This window comes from Canis lupus, chromosome 17 (genome assembly GCF_011100685.1).
Source record: "Canis lupus familiaris isolate Mischka breed German Shepherd chromosome 17, alternate assembly UU_Cfam_GSD_1.0, whole genome shotgun sequence".
NCBI classification, from domain to species: domain Eukaryota; kingdom Metazoa; phylum Chordata; class Mammalia; order Carnivora; family Canidae; genus Canis; species Canis lupus.
The window spans coordinates 4,950,699-4,969,425 of NC_049238.1; the positions used below are offsets into that span (position 1 = coordinate 4,950,699).

Genomic DNA, 18,727 nt, shown 5'->3' on the forward strand with positions numbered 1-18,727 from the left:
ATTAAAAGCATTTAAAAATTAGTTTATACTTTAAGAATCCAGATGCCTATCTCCCTGACCCAGTTTCAGGTGATCTAGCAACACTGGGGCTCCATTTATACACGGCAACAGTCTCTTGATACTAGTTAATTCCTGACCACTATATTTTAAGGTGAGCTCTTCTGTTTATCAAACTTCATCTCCACCCTGGTTTATTGATTCATAATATCTGGGAGGCTCATGAAAATACTGACTTTGCCTCAAATAGCTTCAAGAAACACCATTCCTTCCGGTCAGTGAACAGTCTGTGATATGGAAACAGTTGTCTTTAAGGGATGGTAACAAGGCCTCATTCAGTCAGAATCTGTGGCCCATGTCTCTCAAGGTCTGCATTCTGACCTAGATTTCCAAGATCAAGCAGGTTATTGCAGGGACCTAAGAATGGTTAAACAACAAAAATCAATTACTTATTAGAAAAAAACCACATAATACTTTCCTTAGATACAGAAAAATAACGAGATAAAATTCAGCTCTTTCATGCAAAAAGATCACCAGGAGTTGAACCGAAGGTCTTAGACATTGCAATATGAGAAGAAAAAGAAAAGAAAAGAAAGTTACTAAGACTTAACTGCCTACTTTGACAGCACATAGACTAGAATCAGAACAATACAGAGAAGATTAACATAGCCCCTGAGCAAGGATGACATGCAAATTCACAAAGTGTTGCATATTTTTTTAAAAGATTTAAGAGATAAAATTGCTCTTAAATGCATGTAGAGTGTTTTTCATAGAAAATTCAATATACTCTATAAAGCATTAGTAGTAATGGGCAGCTTTGTATACTCAAATCATTTATTCAATAAATATATATTCAGTGTGAGAGTGGCTATTCTAGGTATAGCGGATACAGCAGTGAGTAATACAGAAAGTCCTGCCCTTGCGGAGCTAATCTTATTATTTAAAAATATTTACTGTATCTCACGATGACACATGGTCTAGAGAACAATAAAGCATCATTGATTTATTTTTTTTTTAAGATTTTATTTATTTATTCATGATAGTCAGAGAGAGAGAGAGAGAGAGAGAGAGAGAGAGGCAGAGACACAGGCAAAGGGAGAAGCAGGCTCCATGCAGGGAGCCCGACGTGGGACTCGATCCCGGGTCTCCAGGATCGCGCCCTGGGCCAAAGGCAGGCGCCAAACCGCTGCACCACCCAGGGATCCCAAGCCTCATTGATTTATGTGTTCTTTTAAAAGTATGTGGTGGTTAGGGAAGGCCTCAGTATTGAGAGGACATCTGAGTAGAGCCCTGAAGGAAGTAAGAGATCTAGTGGATATCTGGAGGAGATCATTCCAGGCTAGGGGGACAGAGAGCACAAATGTTTTAAGTGAGAAGCATGCTGGGTGTGCTGAAAGTGCAAGGAAGTCAATGAAACTACAAGAACCACTGGAAGTACAATGCCAGATGAGTGCCAGATGACATAATGCCTGTAGCTCCTTGGAAGATTTGGCTTTTACTCTGAGTAAGATGGGGCTCCTGGAGGGTTTGAGGCTGAGTATGTCTTATAGAATCAACCTGTTTTCTTTGCTAAATTAGAGGGCAGTGAGTGCAGAAAGAGGACATCAGTTAGGGGGTTACTGCATTAATCAAGGAGAAAAATGCCTGTGGCTTGGACCAGATGTAATGCTGGAGATGTGAGATGTGAATAACTCTTGATCATTCTAAAGGAAGAGCTAACTGGCTTTGTAATAGACTCAGCGTGGTACCCGAGTTTTTAATTTATAGCCTGGAAGAATGGAATTTCCATTAACTAAGATCCTGAAGACTGTAGGAGGTGGCAAATCAGGAACTTGGTTTTGCACATATTCATTCGGAGGTACTAAAGTGGTCCGTTTGGGCCAGGCTTATGCTGTGGTGACAAAGACAAATCTCAGTGTTAGAAATCACGTTTGTTTCTCACCGAGGCCATGCCCATCGTAGATTGGACAATCCTCCTGGCCAATTGCTTTTTATGCAATGACTTAGTGATGTGGCTCTGCCTTTGCTACTCACAGTCTTTACACTCATTGCTAAAGAGAACGGTGAGATTGGAAATGTGGACAAGGTCCCTGTACTGTCTCTGCTAGGGGATGTGCAGTGGGTACAGTGGTGCAGTGCCCAGAATTCCCCACGGGGTCTGAAGCATTCATTATGTCTGCTGTTGGAGAGCCAGGTATTCATGGATCACCCTCTGTGCCTCCTCTAAGATTGTCTCCTATAAAGAGAACCATCCAGCCCAGTGTAATGTCCTCTCCCTAAAGGGGCCATTTCCAGTGACATTCGACCTGGGAACACAGGCAGCTCTCGACTCAATCTGGAACAACTCTATGGTCCATCCCAGCTCCACAGCCCTCACAGGATCAGCTCAGGCTCTGTTGTAATTGCATTGCAGTGAACTTCTCTCAATGCTCTTCCTCTCACTCTCTTACAGACCTCCCTAAAGGTCTGGCTCCAATAATCTCCTGCATGAGATCTCTGCAACTCAACTTCCCAGGAAAACCTAGTACATGTAACATAGTCCTTATTTTCTGGATGAGTAGTCACATTCACCCACCTCAATGGAAGTGTTACGTGGTGTGCATAGCATAACGTACAAACTTGTCAAAATACAATGGTGTATACCTGAAACTCATGTAACATGGTGTGTCAACTATTCTCAAAGATTCTTTAAAAAATGCATTATGAGACATACAGTGCGCGTGCCTGGAAGAGAGACACCATTGGTGAATACTCACAGTGTCCATCATACATTCCTTTTAGACATCTAAGAAGAGGTAGTAAGTGAACAAGTGGGTATGTAGAAGGTAGACTTTCAAGGCTTATGTCCAGACTGGAGAGAGTAATCTTGGGTGATGTTTAAAGACTAATACCAGGTAACAGCCCCTAATAATTAGGGCAGACAGAAAAGAGCAGAGGTGTGATGACTAAGCTCTGGGCACATGAACATTTGGAAATCTAGTTGATGAGGAAGAACCAGGAAAGGAGACAGAGAAGTTAAAGATATGCCTATGCTATGCCTTAATTACTCCTCAAAAATTCTCACGCTGTACACAAGGAAATATGTTTCCAAATGGACATTGAACCATTTCTTTTTTACTATGGAATAATGGAAACAACCCAAATATCCATTGACACAGGAAAGGACAAAAAAATTGTGGCAAAATCATAAAATAGTATAGAATATAGCAATTAGAATGGATGGGAACCGAGTTGCATGCATTAATATAACTAAATCTCAAAAACATAATGTCAAGCAAAAACAGCAGGTTTCATTATCATACATACAATATGAAATGATTTATACAATGTTTGAAAACACTTCCAAATAATGCCATATATTGCTAATGGACACACACCTGTACAGTCACAGCGTGCCATGCATGTGGGCAGCTGTGCCTTCTGCAGTGGGGGACAGAATGGGTTTGCACACTGATATGTATGCCATCCTCTGCTATTACTGTGACTGCCTGAAACATTTTATATGAAAAGATACCTTCCCATCTTGCTGTTATAAAGCACATAAAATATTAATAAAATCAAGTTTTTAAAGTGTCTTTTGTAACAATGGATGTAAAGCCATCGATAGTTGGGAACTTCGATGCATTTGGCTATTGCGCAGGTATCACCACAATGCTAGCAATGATGATAATGACAAGAATTATGTTTTGGCTTCCACTGTGACTAGAACTTTCCGAGGCTTTTCTAATGCATTATTCTATTCCATCCTCACCATGAATCTAGAACAGAGACCATTATTACTGCTCTCTTTCAGATGAGGAAACTGATGCCCGGAGAGAATGAAGAAATCCTGTCTCACAGCTAAGAAGTCACAGACCAGAATCCGACCCATCTTAATTTGACTCCAGATTAAATATCCTCACATGCAATGCTCCACCATTTTCCCTGCCCAGTGTGAGCCTCAGTGCACACGTTCAGTTACTGCCTATAGATAGAAGTGAGCCAGACCCAGCAGGCGTAGAGAAGCCAGTAAGAACAGCGCTTATCTGGTACCCATCTTGCTTCTCTCCCGTCCGGGGCGTTGAGCCCACAGTGGTAATACGAACATCATCAGATCTTCTATCCCAAGTCCCCAGGGTGATGAATCCATTCCTGTCTGCTCTTCCCATGATGCATATATCTTGGTAACAGAGGGTGTCACAATTCTCATGCTTCCTCTTCTGGGGAAACTAATTTAATTCCATTGAACTGAATTTAAAGCCACAGATGGGAATGACTTCTGAGAAATTCATTTCAATCCCCTCAATTTATAAACTGAAAAGAAGAGGCCAAAGATGTTAAGAGGCTTCCTCATAAGGAGTAGCTTCCTCCATTACAGGAGCCCAGGCCATCCTGACTCCATTGGCTCAGCGGAATCAGCTGGTCAACTTTAAACACTTCTGCCGTCCTGGCCACAGAGCCAACCTTCTGATTCAATTGGTCTGTGGTGGGACTTGGCATTGGCTGGTGCTTAATCTCCCCAGGTATTTCTGATGTGAAGCCGAGGTTGAGAACCCCTGCGTTTACGCTTCCTTCCCCTGGCATGCTCTCATGTACACACATCTTTGATCTTGCTGCCCAGGAAGCTGTGACTGAGGCCATGCTTCTCATTTTGTCAAGAGGAAAGGGATGGGTCGGGAACCCATTGAGTAGAGTTTGCTTTTCAAACCTTTCTGGGGTCCATGGGAGATTCAGTCATAAGCTTTTTGTCCACATCATTAGGTTCGTTTCTTCTTTAGTGCATTTTGTTAAGAAGTAAAGAAAGTGATAAGGCACTATTTTTAGCAGCTACAAATGGGATGCATTTGAAAATAATGGCGGTTCAGAATTTTAAGGTTTGTATTTAGCTCTATTTCAGAAATACACTATACATATAAGCCTAATTCCAGTTACTATAACCTCTGCTTTATTTAAAGCAGGGTCATCAAACTTTTTCTGTGAAGGGCAGATAATACATGTTTTATTGATGTCTGTGTTGTATCTACTCAACTTTCCCTTTGTAGCATAAAGAACTTCCATAGACGAGACATAAAGAGGAGGGCGTGGTTGTGTTCCAATAAAAGTTTATTTAGAAAAACAAGGGTGGGCTGAGTTGGCTCACCACCAACCTCTAAAGTATCAGATTGAAAGAGATAATGTCTGGTGATGGTCCAACTCTTACGAAAGCCAAAATATAATTAAAAAACATTTCTTAGATCATGGAGGGTTTCTGAAATTAGGAAAAAATTCTCCAATGTTATTTTAATATTGTACTCACATATTCAAAATTTTGTAAGACCCCAGGAATAAGAAACACGGTGTTTGTTCCAGTACCTTTTAAGTACCTTTGCATCTTTTGAGCACATTCTACCTTTAGTGCAATTTATAAATGTTTCTCTTTTTCATCTTCATGAAAGTTTAAAAAAAAATAGCAGAAGTAGGCTGCTAAATTCCAGAACAGTCAAATAATTACTTGGAAAATGGAAAGGCAGGTGAACACCAGTCATTTCACGATTTCAATTTTATGATTGCTTCATTACAGAACATACATGCATAAAACTTTCAATAGACCTGCATCATCTGAACCATAGCTTTCGGTTTCAGCCCCAACCACTGCCACTTATGAAAGCCTGGCCTTGCTTGAATTAGGTCTTCGAACAAACCTAGGGAAGTAGTTGTTAGAATAAAGAGAATTCTTGGTGTGTTCTGAGGGTTACTCTAAGATGTTGGAAGGAAAGGAAATGCCTTCCTCTTGCCATTCCTTCAGCTTCAAGATGCCTATCTAATTTCTAAGAGCATCTCAGGGCTATACAGGGCTCTTTAGGAATAGGAAAAGGTAGTCTTGGAATCCTGTTATGACTTTCCACTGCAATCCAGCAATCACTAAAATGACTACTTTTATTTCTACCAATCAAGGGCCAACATTGAAAGGCAAAGGAGTAAAGAGCCAGAACCACCCACAGGGAATTATCAGGAAGCATCCCACATGAAATGCAATGTTCAAGGGATGAAAAGGATTGCTCCAAAATATACTACCTACATTTGAGGATTTGGGGGCAGCCAGCCACTGACTCATTAACCTCCATATGTGAGAAGTAGAGCAAAAATTGAAGCTACAACATGAAATGGTGGGATCTGTGAATAGACCAGACCAGACTTTTGGATATTGTCCTGAGCAAGCAAGCAGGCCTTTGCAGGACACTCTCAGCTGTATTTCTTGCCCTTGGCTCCTTGTTGTCACTTCTGTTTGCATCATGGCAATTTTCATTTATGTTTTCTCTTCTGGTTGTTTTTAACAAACAGAAGTTGAGGGATATTTATATTCAGAGAAAAGTTGTTTTTTATAATTAAATCCTTTCATCCTCTCAGTTAAGTGGTAGAAGTGCAAAATTAAATGAAAGGAAGCTATGGTTTGGTGCACAGAGTAATGTGTAAGCCAGAGGATCCAGAGTTGTGTAAACTTGGGTTTTAATCGAGTTTTGTCACTTACTGAATATATGATTTTTGAAAATTAAGTAAATGTTTAAGTCTTGGCTTCCTCTTCTAAAACATGGAAATATTAGCACATAGCTCAAGATTGTTGTGGAGTAGTCAAGCAATATGGGTAATGTGCTTAGGCCCCAGCACATAGTAGTTGCTCAGAAAATGAAGGGACATGATGATGATGATGATGATGATGGTGATGGTGATGATGATGATGGTGACCATGGCAATGACCTATCTTTCTAATAGTTTAAGTCATCCTGGGTAGCATAAATGTGCAATGATAAGGAAAGGATAGATTGGCGAAGACACAATCATTTCTGAGTCTCTTTTTCATCAAATGGTTTCAGAATGCGGTTTTAGGGTGACTTTCTCCAATGACAGACACAAGCATATTCAAAGTAAAGAATGTCAAAAGGCCTACCCTAAAGCTAAATATAGGTAATTGTGCTTTGCACAATCTCAGTGTTTTCTCACTTCTCCCCATTCCAAAGTCATGGATTATCAGGAATCAAATGTCAAATCAATTTATTGAATTCTCTGGCAGTGAGAGGAAGAGATTCGATTTGTGTGTTGCCTTAGTCCCAGGAGGCCAACAAGCCAGCCACGAACCCTTGTTTATAGCATTCATATTTCTTTTAACGTCCATGAGTGATTTAGTCAACAGCTCTAGAGAAATGAACCATACTCTGAAATATCCACTTCCTGTGAAACATGCCTTGTCCCATCTCTACGTCAGTGTTGCTGAACACTAAGATAACGATGTTGGTGCCAAAGGAAATACTCTCTACTTCATGACAGTAGAAAGGGTTTCACAATGAGTGGTATTTTCCAACAACAACCTTTATTCATTTATTCTTTTATTACACATTATTTTTGAGATTCTGCTATGTGCCAGATGCACTCATAGGCATGAGGGAGCAGCTAGGAAATAGGCAGAGATGCCCATTTCTATACTAGTACTAGTACTTGAGGAGCAGGGATAATACAAGGACCATACTTAGCCCCTTTTTTTACTAGTTGGCTTTTAGTCTGTAGTAAGTTGTATTAATGTAAGCTCTATCATCCATCCACCTTGACACAAAATAATAGGTGAGGGAAAGAGGAGGAAAAAAATCTGAAAGTAAAGGGAGTAAGTTTCAGGTAGGATCAGGATTGAGAAAACATGCTGCGGGGATCTAGATATTAGAGAGAGATATACATGGGGATATATATGTCACAGCACTCCTCTTGTGCTTTTTCCCTGGAATGAAAGCTCTTCTGGACAAGGGATTATTGGTACAATCATCGGTGAGGAGAGGGGCTGAAGGTAGACTGAAGGGTAGGTACTGGGACATTTCCTTTCAGCAAACTTTCAGCTCAACTCCATGGACACACTGAAGTGTAAGGGATCCTGGTAAATGTAGTCTGAGAGTGTGTGTATGTATGTGTGTAAAGGGAGTCATATTGTATACATATTTTCCTGCAAATTCCCCTTTCCACATTTGTCCATGAAGATCATTATTTGTATTGACTGCACAGTGCTCTAATGGAAGAATGCTGTTTTATTTAACCAGTCTGTATGGTCTCATCCAACTTTCAAAATCAGTGAAATCTTGCTTATTCATTCTATATAATAACATATTCTCAATCTTTGAGTTTTGTAGGTAACTGAGCCTTTTATCATACTAACCACCATTTTTTTGGTCAAGATTCTAAGTGACTTTGGCATGAAGCTCTTTCTAAATGCATTACACACTTAGATATCCTCTTATAAATTATCCATGGAATAGAATGGGCCTTTTTTTTTTTGACTGTGGCAGAGAATGGGGATCTTCTCAAGCACTAAGTTTGTTTCCCATATCCCTATCTGCTTGATGAGTTAGTTCTTGCCTCTGGGCTGTAGATATAAGAATGAACACAAATTCTGGGCCAAAATGCAAAATGTTGGATGCAGACTTGAAGCACCCCTCCCCATCATGGTGACCAAGAAGGCATCACACTGCAGTCCCAGAAACTCTAGATAAATGCAATAAGAATTGTTGAATGACCTTGTGGAGGAAAATTGCCCTGGGAAACTGCCAACCTGCAACAGAATATTCATGACTGGGAAGTATGAACCTTTAGCTAACCTCTTAAGAGACAGGGGTTGTTACTATAGCATTTTCTATCCTAACTAATCAAATGTCCCTGCAATATTATTTAAAATGTTAATTATATTACTTTACATTTTTAGCTAATATTAGTTTACATTTCTATAGAGTCTTAGAGCTTGCTTAAGGCTTTCCTAATCGTTAGCTTATGTAACCTGTACGACAATATAATTGTGGATGCAGATACTTTTGAGATGAGTTCTACAATTTTACTCAACATTTATGAATTAATGGCACTTTACTTTCTGAGTTAGCACATCTCTTTGTCGGATGTTCATGCCTGTGCCTTTGTTTTACCCTATTGGTGCTTTTCATGCCCTCTTATGTGATTTTAGGAGGCAAGATCTAAATTTGGTTTTATTTGTCAAAGTAATATTCTCTCAGAATGAGAACCCCAGAATCTCCCTTCTGTGTAAGCTATTTAATATTTAACTCTTAACACACAGAATGTGCAGTCTTTATTTTCCATCAGAAATATTCCTTCCAGGGTAATTGAGACTACTTCCCATCCTCTTAGTTTTAAGAGTGGTTCTGTGGCAACCCTTGGCTTCTTTAGGTTTTCTTTGACTTAATCTGTCTTTCTTTTCCTCACTTTCTATCTACAGAGCACTTAACTCTGTTAAGTGATGACCATAGGGAAATTAAAATTCCAACAAACATGTAACTGGGAAAAAGACAAAAAACAAAAAAACATGTAACTGAGTTGATGTTGAGGATCCTGCATCCCAGTCCTACCTACTGATAATCCCATGCCCAGTTCAGCAGAAGGCAGGTCATGATCTGGACTCCATTTTCTTCTTTAGTAAAATTAGAGAACTAAGTTGATTACCAACTAAGATTTCTCTGTATACCAAATTATCTGGCTTTAATCAATATTTATAGCTCCTGGGGATTGGAAATCTATTCAAATCTTGTAATTAATACCAAAAAATTAATAGTTAACATACATTCAGTATATACTACGACCTGCTCTACATGCCATGCACCTTAATACATCACCTCATTAAGCACATTTTCTTAGTATCTCGTTTCATACATGGGGAACTGAGGCTTGGAGTGGAGAGTAGCATGTTCAAGGTCATTCAGAGAATAAGCAATGAAGCAGACAGTTGAAACTAAGTATATTTGATTCCAGAGCCTCAGCACTTAACCATTATACTTGGCTGTAAGCTGTTATATTCTGGCCATTACATAGGCCCTTGGGAAATTGATAAAATTAACAATTCTCATCAGAAGCCAGGTCATGTTTTCTGCCCTTTTTGGAGTCTCCCTTGTACAGGCATTGGTGGTCTCTTCTTATATGACTTGTCCTTGGTCTAGCAGTCCCTAAGCATCAACGACCTCTGTAGCTGACCGCCTGACTCATCACCCTTCTGAAGATTCAGTTGATGAGGCAAGTGTGATCCTACGTGGATTTAGCTTATTATCCACACACAACAGGCAGCAGGAGCCTTACGTCTGCATCCATTCTGCTTGTCCCCAAGGCTCGTGAGGTCATGCGGAGGTGGGTCCAGGAGCATGCTGTGCACACCTGGGTCTGTGTCACAGCTAAGAAACACTGAGTGCAGGAAATCTCAGTCATGGAAAGGGCCTTCTAGCAAACCTGCCCAACTTTGCCCCTGAGGGACATATTAGCTGTATTATCCTGCTTAGAAAACACGTCTGCCCTTTGCCCTGCTCTTTGCCCTGCAAAAACAGACATTTGCTTCCATGACTGCTAAGTAAATGTTTTTGGAGATGCAGTCTGAGATGCATGGAGATTCCATGTAGAACTGATTCCTGATAATTTAAAGGTGAAACTGTGCCCAGAAGCACAATATTCTCATATTTGTGTCCCTCTGCTGGGCTGCCATAAGCATCTGCATGGATCAAGCAAGCTTTCCTCCTCCACCAGGAATGATGATACAGTGTGGAGCATGAGTGTGGAGGTTAAGTACCCACAAGTCCTCCAGAAGGCTTGTCTTCTGGGGCATCTGGTCTGAGTGAAAATTGTTATAATCCATTTGGAAAATATTTTGTAATATGAACAAAGAGACAGAAGTGTATTGATACACACTGAGTAGAAATTCCAGATCTAGGAATCAATCCCAAACGAATAATCCAAAAACACTTGGAAACTTTACATAAATTATTTATAATAACAAAATTGTGATCATAATCTAAGGAATAGGAGAATAGATAAATCATGCTGCATTTTTGGATTAAATATTATCTTTTTATTTAAAATGATGATTATATAATTCTGCTAATAAGAAAAAAATATCTATGACATGATGCTTTGGGAAAATTAAGGTTAAAACTGTGTACATAATATGAGTACAAATGTGGTGAAATGCCCACTCATCAGGTAAAAGAGCTAGAAGAAAATACACTGAAGATGTGCTAAGCACTTGTGGAATTAGACTAATGGAAGCAAAAATGATATTTTGTTTTGATTTTTGTTTTTTCTCTTCACTATTCTCCAAAAATTTCAGCCACATGGTTAGAGTTTTTAAATGGAAAATAAATTTAAAAAGATAGTATAATGATGTGTTAATATAATCAATTAAATATTAATCTCTAGATTTAAATCAGAAGCAATCAAACATTTTTATTCTTTTTAATGTTAGGTCCTTTCATTGGTAAGTTTATTAATTAGAATCTCTTTCTTAAGACCATTTGTCTCCTAAGCATGAATGGCATCTCGACCTGTGAAAGGCGGTCCTAGAACAGACCACTCTCCACTGTTGAGTGGAGACACTCTTCATGGGACAGGGCTCAACTTCTCTTTCTTTGGATTCTTGGAATTCTTAAGGATTCCTCCCTTAATCTAGAAGAACCCTCCAAAGATAAAACTTTAATGCTTACAAATATGTCGAGGTCCTTAGACATTAAGATTGGCTCCTACTCCACTTTCTGGACCCACCCACCATTGAGTACTTCCTACTTTCTTCCAGTCCCATTACTGCTTCATACTCTGACCTGGACTGACTGGGATTCTTTAAACTCCTAGAACGTTCTAGGCTCTCTAACTCCAGACCTTCCCACCTGATATCTGGTTTGCTTGAAGCTCTACCCTCCCAACCTACTTTCACCAAACTAGTCCTACTAATGATTGAAATCCTTTTCCCTAAGAAGCCTACAGCAGCCCCTAAGTCTGGATCAGGTACCCTGCTGGGTTGGTTGAGCACTCCCCACCCTCTGTGTGCTGACAAATGCTTTCAAGAGGCCTGGAGATTGTAATTGTGGACTATCCTGGAAAATGCCAGAATTTGACTCGAGAGGTAACAATTAGCAACCATACATCACTTCAAATTGTTGAAACTAGGGAAGGCGGTTTGAGGATCTGGCTTCTATTGTTTTGTGATTTAATCGAAACCCTGTTTGTTTCCTATGTAAAATTTATTCTAAGAAAAGAATTGATCTTGGATGCTGCATTGTCAGATGGACTTCACACTGAGCAGGTTGTGTGCAGAGCCCCCAAAGCATGAGGACAGAATGCTCACACATGGAGTTTTCAGGGGTAAGGGAATAGTATAAATCAAAGATGCATCTGGTGGTTCCCATATGAAAGGAATTAGATCACTTCTTTCTTAACATGCAACATACGATGACTAGCTATGCCCTTGCTTTCCTTTCTATTTAAATGACTTTACTGTAATGTGTTTCGATTTCCAATCTAAGTTATTGTCTCATGCTACTCATGTAAACTTTCTTGTTTTACTTTTTTTTTTTAGAAATTTATCTCTGGCAATATCAAGTGTTAAATTAATTCAACTTCTAGCTGAGGTGATCAGGGTTTTGGCAAATTCCTCAAGTATTTATCTCAAACTACTAAAAAAATCCACCCTGGGGTGCTCGGTGGTTCCATCAGTTAAGCACCTTTCTTCGGCTCAGGTGGTGATCTCAGGGTCCTGGCCCTGCCTCGGGCTCCCTGCTCAGCGGGGAGTCTGCTCCTCCATCTTCCTCTGTCCCTCCCCTGCTCTCCTGTTGGTGTGCTCTCTCTCTCTCTCAAATAAATAAATAAATCTTAAAACGAAAACAAAAATAAAACACCCTGAAGTTACCACTCTGAGTGAACAGAATGAATGAATTCCCTGAGTGAATGGTTGGTTACAGTATTCCAGAACTTCTCCTGCATGGGTGATTCACTGCCTACAGGGTGGGAAGGCAGGAAACACTTGCTTTCTTATCAAAGTGTCATGACTCTTCCCATATCCTGACTTCCTCCTTCACTTGGCTGAGGATTTCTGACACTTCCCGTTGGGAATACAGCATATTTTACAGATAAACTGAAGTGAACAGGTATGATAGAAGTCTATTTTGAAATACAGAGTTAGGTGAAATCATTGATAGAGGGTTTAAAACATATTTTAGATGAATTCTCTTATATCAATAAAGATTTTCTAAAGTTTTTCTCCAGACTAAAATATCTGTAGAGATATCTGAGATTAGGGAAAAAAAGATAGATACTTTTAAAAACTTCTGTGATAGAGATCTTTTAAAAGATTTATCTATTTATTTAAGGGGGCAGGGAAACAAGGAGGGGGAAAGAGTCCCAAGCAGACTTCCTGTTGAGCGCAAAGTCTAACAGGGATGGGGGGATGGGGAAGGTGCGATGGGGCGGGGGCGGGGGACTGTTGGCAGGGGTGCCTACATCTCAGGATCCTGAGATCACTACATAAGCCAAAACTAAGAGTTGGACACTCAACAGACTGAGCCACCCAGGTGCCTTTGTGATGGAAATTTTTAAAATATCTATTTATTTGTTATTTCAAATCACTATTTTTTTTTAAGATCAATATTACCCCTTACCATGGACTCCTATTCCTTGAAATTTGCAAGGGACTCAACTGGGAGGTTTTCAGGCCTTATAATCCATCCAACAGACAACACAACATCTGCTACACAACATCCCCGGACCAGGCAAACCCAAAGATGCATAGTTTTCACTTCGAACCCGTTTTCTTAAAAAAGAAGTAAGTATTTGTTAGAGTCTGAGACCACAATCCCACTGGTGGAAATGGAAGATTGTCACCTGCTCTTATGCAGAGTCCTGCCTGGTATGCACAAAATAAATATTTCCCAGGTCTTAGATATTTAATGCTACCAACCCTGAGAGGATTACCAAGGAAAAAAGCCACAGAGTTGTGAGTGTTTTTGACCAATAGAGTGACTACACTCCATTCTCTGAGGGGCTGTCTGCAAATGCATCTGAGCGAGGATTACTCTATGGCTAATCACACAGGGCCCAGCAATGGCTATTTCATCAGAGAGAGCCTGGCCACGGGGTCTCAGAGGGAAGGTGTTCCGTCCACCATCTTCCCTGCCCATGGCCAACAAAGGGCAGGAAGGGCCTTTGCTCTTTGAGTGATCTTGGCTGAAAAAGCTAAGCTGCCTTCTAGAACAGAGTCCATATTGGCATGTCAATCATTTCTCTGTGTGTGTTTTCTTTTTGCTGCATTTTTCTCCCTTCTGAAGAAACTTGCCATGCGGTATTTAAGGTGACCTAACTCTCAACGAGAACATTCGGTGTGGTTTATCTTTCCACCCACGTACAACTCGCCTTGCAGACTTGACAGGGATAGATCAGCCCGGTGGAGGAGCAAACAAAAAACCAAAAATACCCTCCTCCAAAAAATACCCCACGGTGTGAAACTCTTTCTGAGAAAGAGTGGCCTGTTTCCTTAAAGTAGAAAAAAAAAATAACAAAAATAGATTTTTCTTGAGACTCTTGTTTACTCAGATGATACCCATTCTTTTTCTAGCACAACATGACTGTAGTTGCTACCCAGAGATTTTTAGAAAGTCAGATGGATGCGAATGCAGCAGAGTTTTGCCGTGAGTGAGTTGTGCTTCTCACATCGCTTATTAGAAGGTAAATGCATAATTATATGGCACACTCATATAAGAGCAATAAACTTTATGGGAGTATTTATAAAACAGTATGTTTACATCAATGGTGCTATACAAGTAACAAGTAATAATAACATTGTGAAGAAAATTAGCTCCTTAGATGCATAACATTTAATATGTAGCTCTGTATAATTAATATCCTGGCAATTTAATGTGTTACTCATTTTCTTTTTTCCCCTCCCCTTTACTAGGAAGAAAGAAACAGAATTTGTTTAATTTAATACAGCATTTTCACGGTAGTATAGAGCCGAAATGTTATCATGCTACATTAACCTGATTTCCGACCCCATAACTTTGCAACTGGGCGGGTTTCTTAACATACAGTATGCCCGCTTAGACGGTTTGTAAATATTGTTGCTTCTTCATTGTTATCGTTCATCTCCATGCCTCCCACCCTCCTAGACAGTGTCCAATGCCCAGGACAGCCTCCACCACAAAGAATTATTTGGCTCAAAATGTCCATGGTGCTGAGGTTGAGAAATCTTGTATGAACTCGTTGATGTTTAAAACTATCCTCTACAGTAGGGATTCTTAATCTCATTTTGAGATAAAAAAAACCTGGGCATGGTTGAACCAAGAGAGTCATCCAAGGTAAAACTGCACAGCACGGAATAAAGGGCTCTGGGGTGTTGAACCCAGATCTTCAGATCTGAGTTCCTGGCACTTGCCTCTGGCCTCTTGATTCATGGGTTCTGCTTACATTGAGAACTTAGCATTGGTTGCAGCAGACAATATATGTGCTGTTACAAATGTGTGTGTGTGTGCGCGCGCGCACATGTACATACTCATGTGTGCACACGTGTGTATTTTACTGACATTCAGAGATTGCTCCCAAGGAGGGCAGACAGGTCTGAGTAAAGGTGAAACTGAAGAAAGCCATGTCCATCTCCGGCCCTGCCCTCCCAAGACCCCCAGTGAGGTAGCCCCCGAAAGAAAGAGTCCACCCCCTAATGGCCCCTTTCCTGGCCAGGTTACTTAGTCCTGCCCACCAGGCAATGGAAAATAGAGGCCCGGTCTCCACCTCAGTTAATCAGGAAGCCTCTCAGACAAGGGCACATGCTCATGAGCTCGTGGGATCACTTCCTGGGCCTCTTCAAGTAATAATAATGTTATAATAATGAGGAGGGGGTCTTCATTTTGCTGAAAGTGCCTCCAGAGCTCCTCCAGATGCAGGCTTGTCTCAGCTGCCCAAAGCCAGGGCCACAGAGGAGAGGTCTACCTCTTAGAATGACTTCTACAAACCATCTCCCCAGGAGACAAAAGAAGAGAGATCTGGTTGTGTGCTCATCCTGTGGTCTGCAGTGACGCGGCCCCCTCCTCTGTCAGCATCACACATGGTAATAATGCTCTTGCCTTTTCATGGAGCATTACGTTACCGGAACACACAGAGAAAGGGCCCTTCCTCTTCACGATTTAGCTGTCACTGTCACCACTTAATAAACAGTTAAAAGGCAGTGACTCAGACCGCAGGTGCCAGTTTGGCCTGCTGATTGTCAAATGGACCCATCCCAGCTAATTTAGGTCCTCAACGGCCCCACTAAGGATTCGCAAAGGCAGGCCCGATGCCATTTCACCCTGGCAAGTTCCAGGAGCGAGGAGGGCAGGAAAAGCTCGTGAGAAGCGGAGCTGGGCTTGGTGGCATCCAGGTGTAAATGGCGTGGGAGGAGGTCTCAGGCAGGAGGCTCTCATGGCTCTGAATCAGTGGGTGATTTATGCCTGATGCTCTGTGCAGAGCAGTGTCCCTTCTCCTATAGCCTCTGGGGGAGGAACACCTAGTCTACCATGTTAGCCGTCTAGCTTGGCAGGCAAGTTTCTCCACATCTGCTGTGAAGACGAGAGAGCATCTCAGCAGCCCTCACTGGTTCTTCTTGGATGCCGTCATCCTGTGTATCTGTTGGCCCGTCCAATCATTGCTAATTATGAAGGGCGGCTTCATTCATGCCATCACGTAGGTCACTCAAGGAACCTTCATATGTGCTTCTGGGCCACACTCTGCCATCTCTAGTGGTTCATTAAGGATGCCAGCGTGTGGGGATGGGCACCGGCTGGTAATTTTATGAATGTTAATAAACCTAACAAGAGCCCTTCTAAGGCATCCCAAAGACCAACACCACCAAATGCCCATGATGTACCAAGTACTGTGTGTGGATCTGGGGATGCTCTGAGGATGGGCATCATTCTTGAGCTCAAGATGCTCAGAAGAGGGTGCCTGCGTGGCTCAGCAGTTGAGTGTCTGCCTTTGGCTCAGGTCATGATCCCAGGGTCCTGGGATTGAGTCCCACATTGGGTTCCCCACAGGGAGCCTGCTTCCCCCTCTGCCTATGTCTCTCCCTCTCTCTCTGTGTCTGTCACAAATAAATAAAATCTTAAAACATAGTTGTTAAGAGGAAATAACCAGTTGCACATAATAATAAGATGATGAATCATCTTTAAGAATTAAAGATAGATCTGCTTTAAGAGAGGAAGAGTGTCCATCACTGAAAATTTGGGACAGATTTGGAGTTGGTAGCAGAGAATGCGAACCACAGGTTGTGCACAGCTTAAAAACTTTAAGTCTCTGACTAGCAAACAGGTGTTCTTGGTGTGGAACATTTTGTAAACATTGTGCTTATCACCTCCATTCCTAGGCTTTGCAACCATGTCTTTATCTTAATTCTGTTTATCATTCTGATGATTCATTTTTTTCCAGCTTCTGAGTCACAACATCACCCTGGCACTTGAATTCCCCACATGCACTGAGATGATATTTATTTATTTGTTTGTTCATTTATTCATTTATTTATCTATTCATTTATTCATACTATGTTTAAAAGCAGATCAACCATAGGAAAGATGTTTAAATGACCAATGATCATAAAAGCCATGATACAGAATCCTCTGCCTGTCACCACCCCTTATTGGATCCTTTATTTATTTATTTTTTTTAGAGATTGTATTTATTTATTCATGAAAGACAGAGAGAGGCAGAGACACAGGCAGAGGGAGAGGCAAGCTCCCCATGGGGAGCCTGATGTGGGACTTGATCCCAGGACCCTAGGATCACAACCCTAGCCGAAGGCAGACACTCAACCACTGAGCCATGCAGGCGTCCCTATATGATATTCTTTAGACCAAGCTCAAGGGCCATTTCCTCCTGGAAGTGTCCTCCTGCACCTGCCAGGATCATGCAGTCTACACAGAAAGACCACACAGTCTTACTTGCACCCTTAAAAAAAAAAAAAAGTTTGATTGATTGATTGATAGAGAGAGAGAGACAGAGAGAGAGCAAGGGTCGGGGGAGGAGCAGAGGGAGAGGGACAAGCAGACTCCGTGTTGAGTGTAGAGCCTGACATTGGGCTCAATCTCATGACCCTGATATCATGACCAGAGCTCAATCAAAAGTCAACTCTTAACTGACTGGGCGACCCGGGAGCCCCTTAATTGCACCTTTTTAACCCACACATGACTGTATATTTTGTTAGGTTACAGGACTCAGGTTTATTGTTGCACAGACCGTTTCATCCAGTTCATAGTACAGTCGATCATCGAAGAATATCTACATCCGGAAAAATGACGGATGAGTAGAAGTGAGTGCTTGCATCCATCTCCAGTGAGATTGAAAGCTTTTCAACACTTCCATATCCCATGGGCCCTTCCTCCACCCCACTCCGTGTTAACACCTCCCCCCCCCCACCCCGTGCTGCCACAGCATCCTGAAGATGCACCGGTGGTAGCCCTTTCCCACTACAGCTTATGTTCTTGTGGTTCTCTCTCCGATGAGATGTCTGTCCTAACGAACAGGGATTGCATCTTGCTTACTCAGCACCTTACATGGGACTGGGTAAATCAGAGAAACGTAGCTTTTGTGTGGAACTTCACTGCCCGTGATATCTGTTAATAATTTGGGCAAGAGTTCTGAGGAGCCAAACTTCTTTGCTTGTGAGTTTGTGTCATTCCACTGTTTATGTTATTACAGGAAAGCAGTGAGAGACTCCAAAGCAATCATATCCAACTGAAACCTTAATAAAAGTTCAAATTATACATCACACTGCAACATTCTTACCTGTGAGTAGATGTGGCCTATACATGGACTTCATTTTTGTTTTTTCACCCAAACCTATGACATCTAGGCTTTAACTTTGAACTGTCCTTCTGGTATAGAAAATCCAGCTCTTGGGCTGGGTAAATGGGTGGGCAGCATTTGAGGAAATTAGTGTTAAAATAAAATCATGCATGATGCCTCC

General features: G+C 41.2%; 1 non-coding gene across 1 annotated transcript; it reads left to right on the forward strand.

The window, feature by feature from the left end:
* Positions 1–611: 611 nt before the first annotated feature.
* LOC119864063 lies at positions 612–714 on the forward strand. The gene has a single exon (XR_005372850.1). It is a non-coding gene; the product is annotated as a U6 spliceosomal RNA (small nuclear RNA).
* Positions 715–18,727: the final 18,013 nt, after the last annotated feature.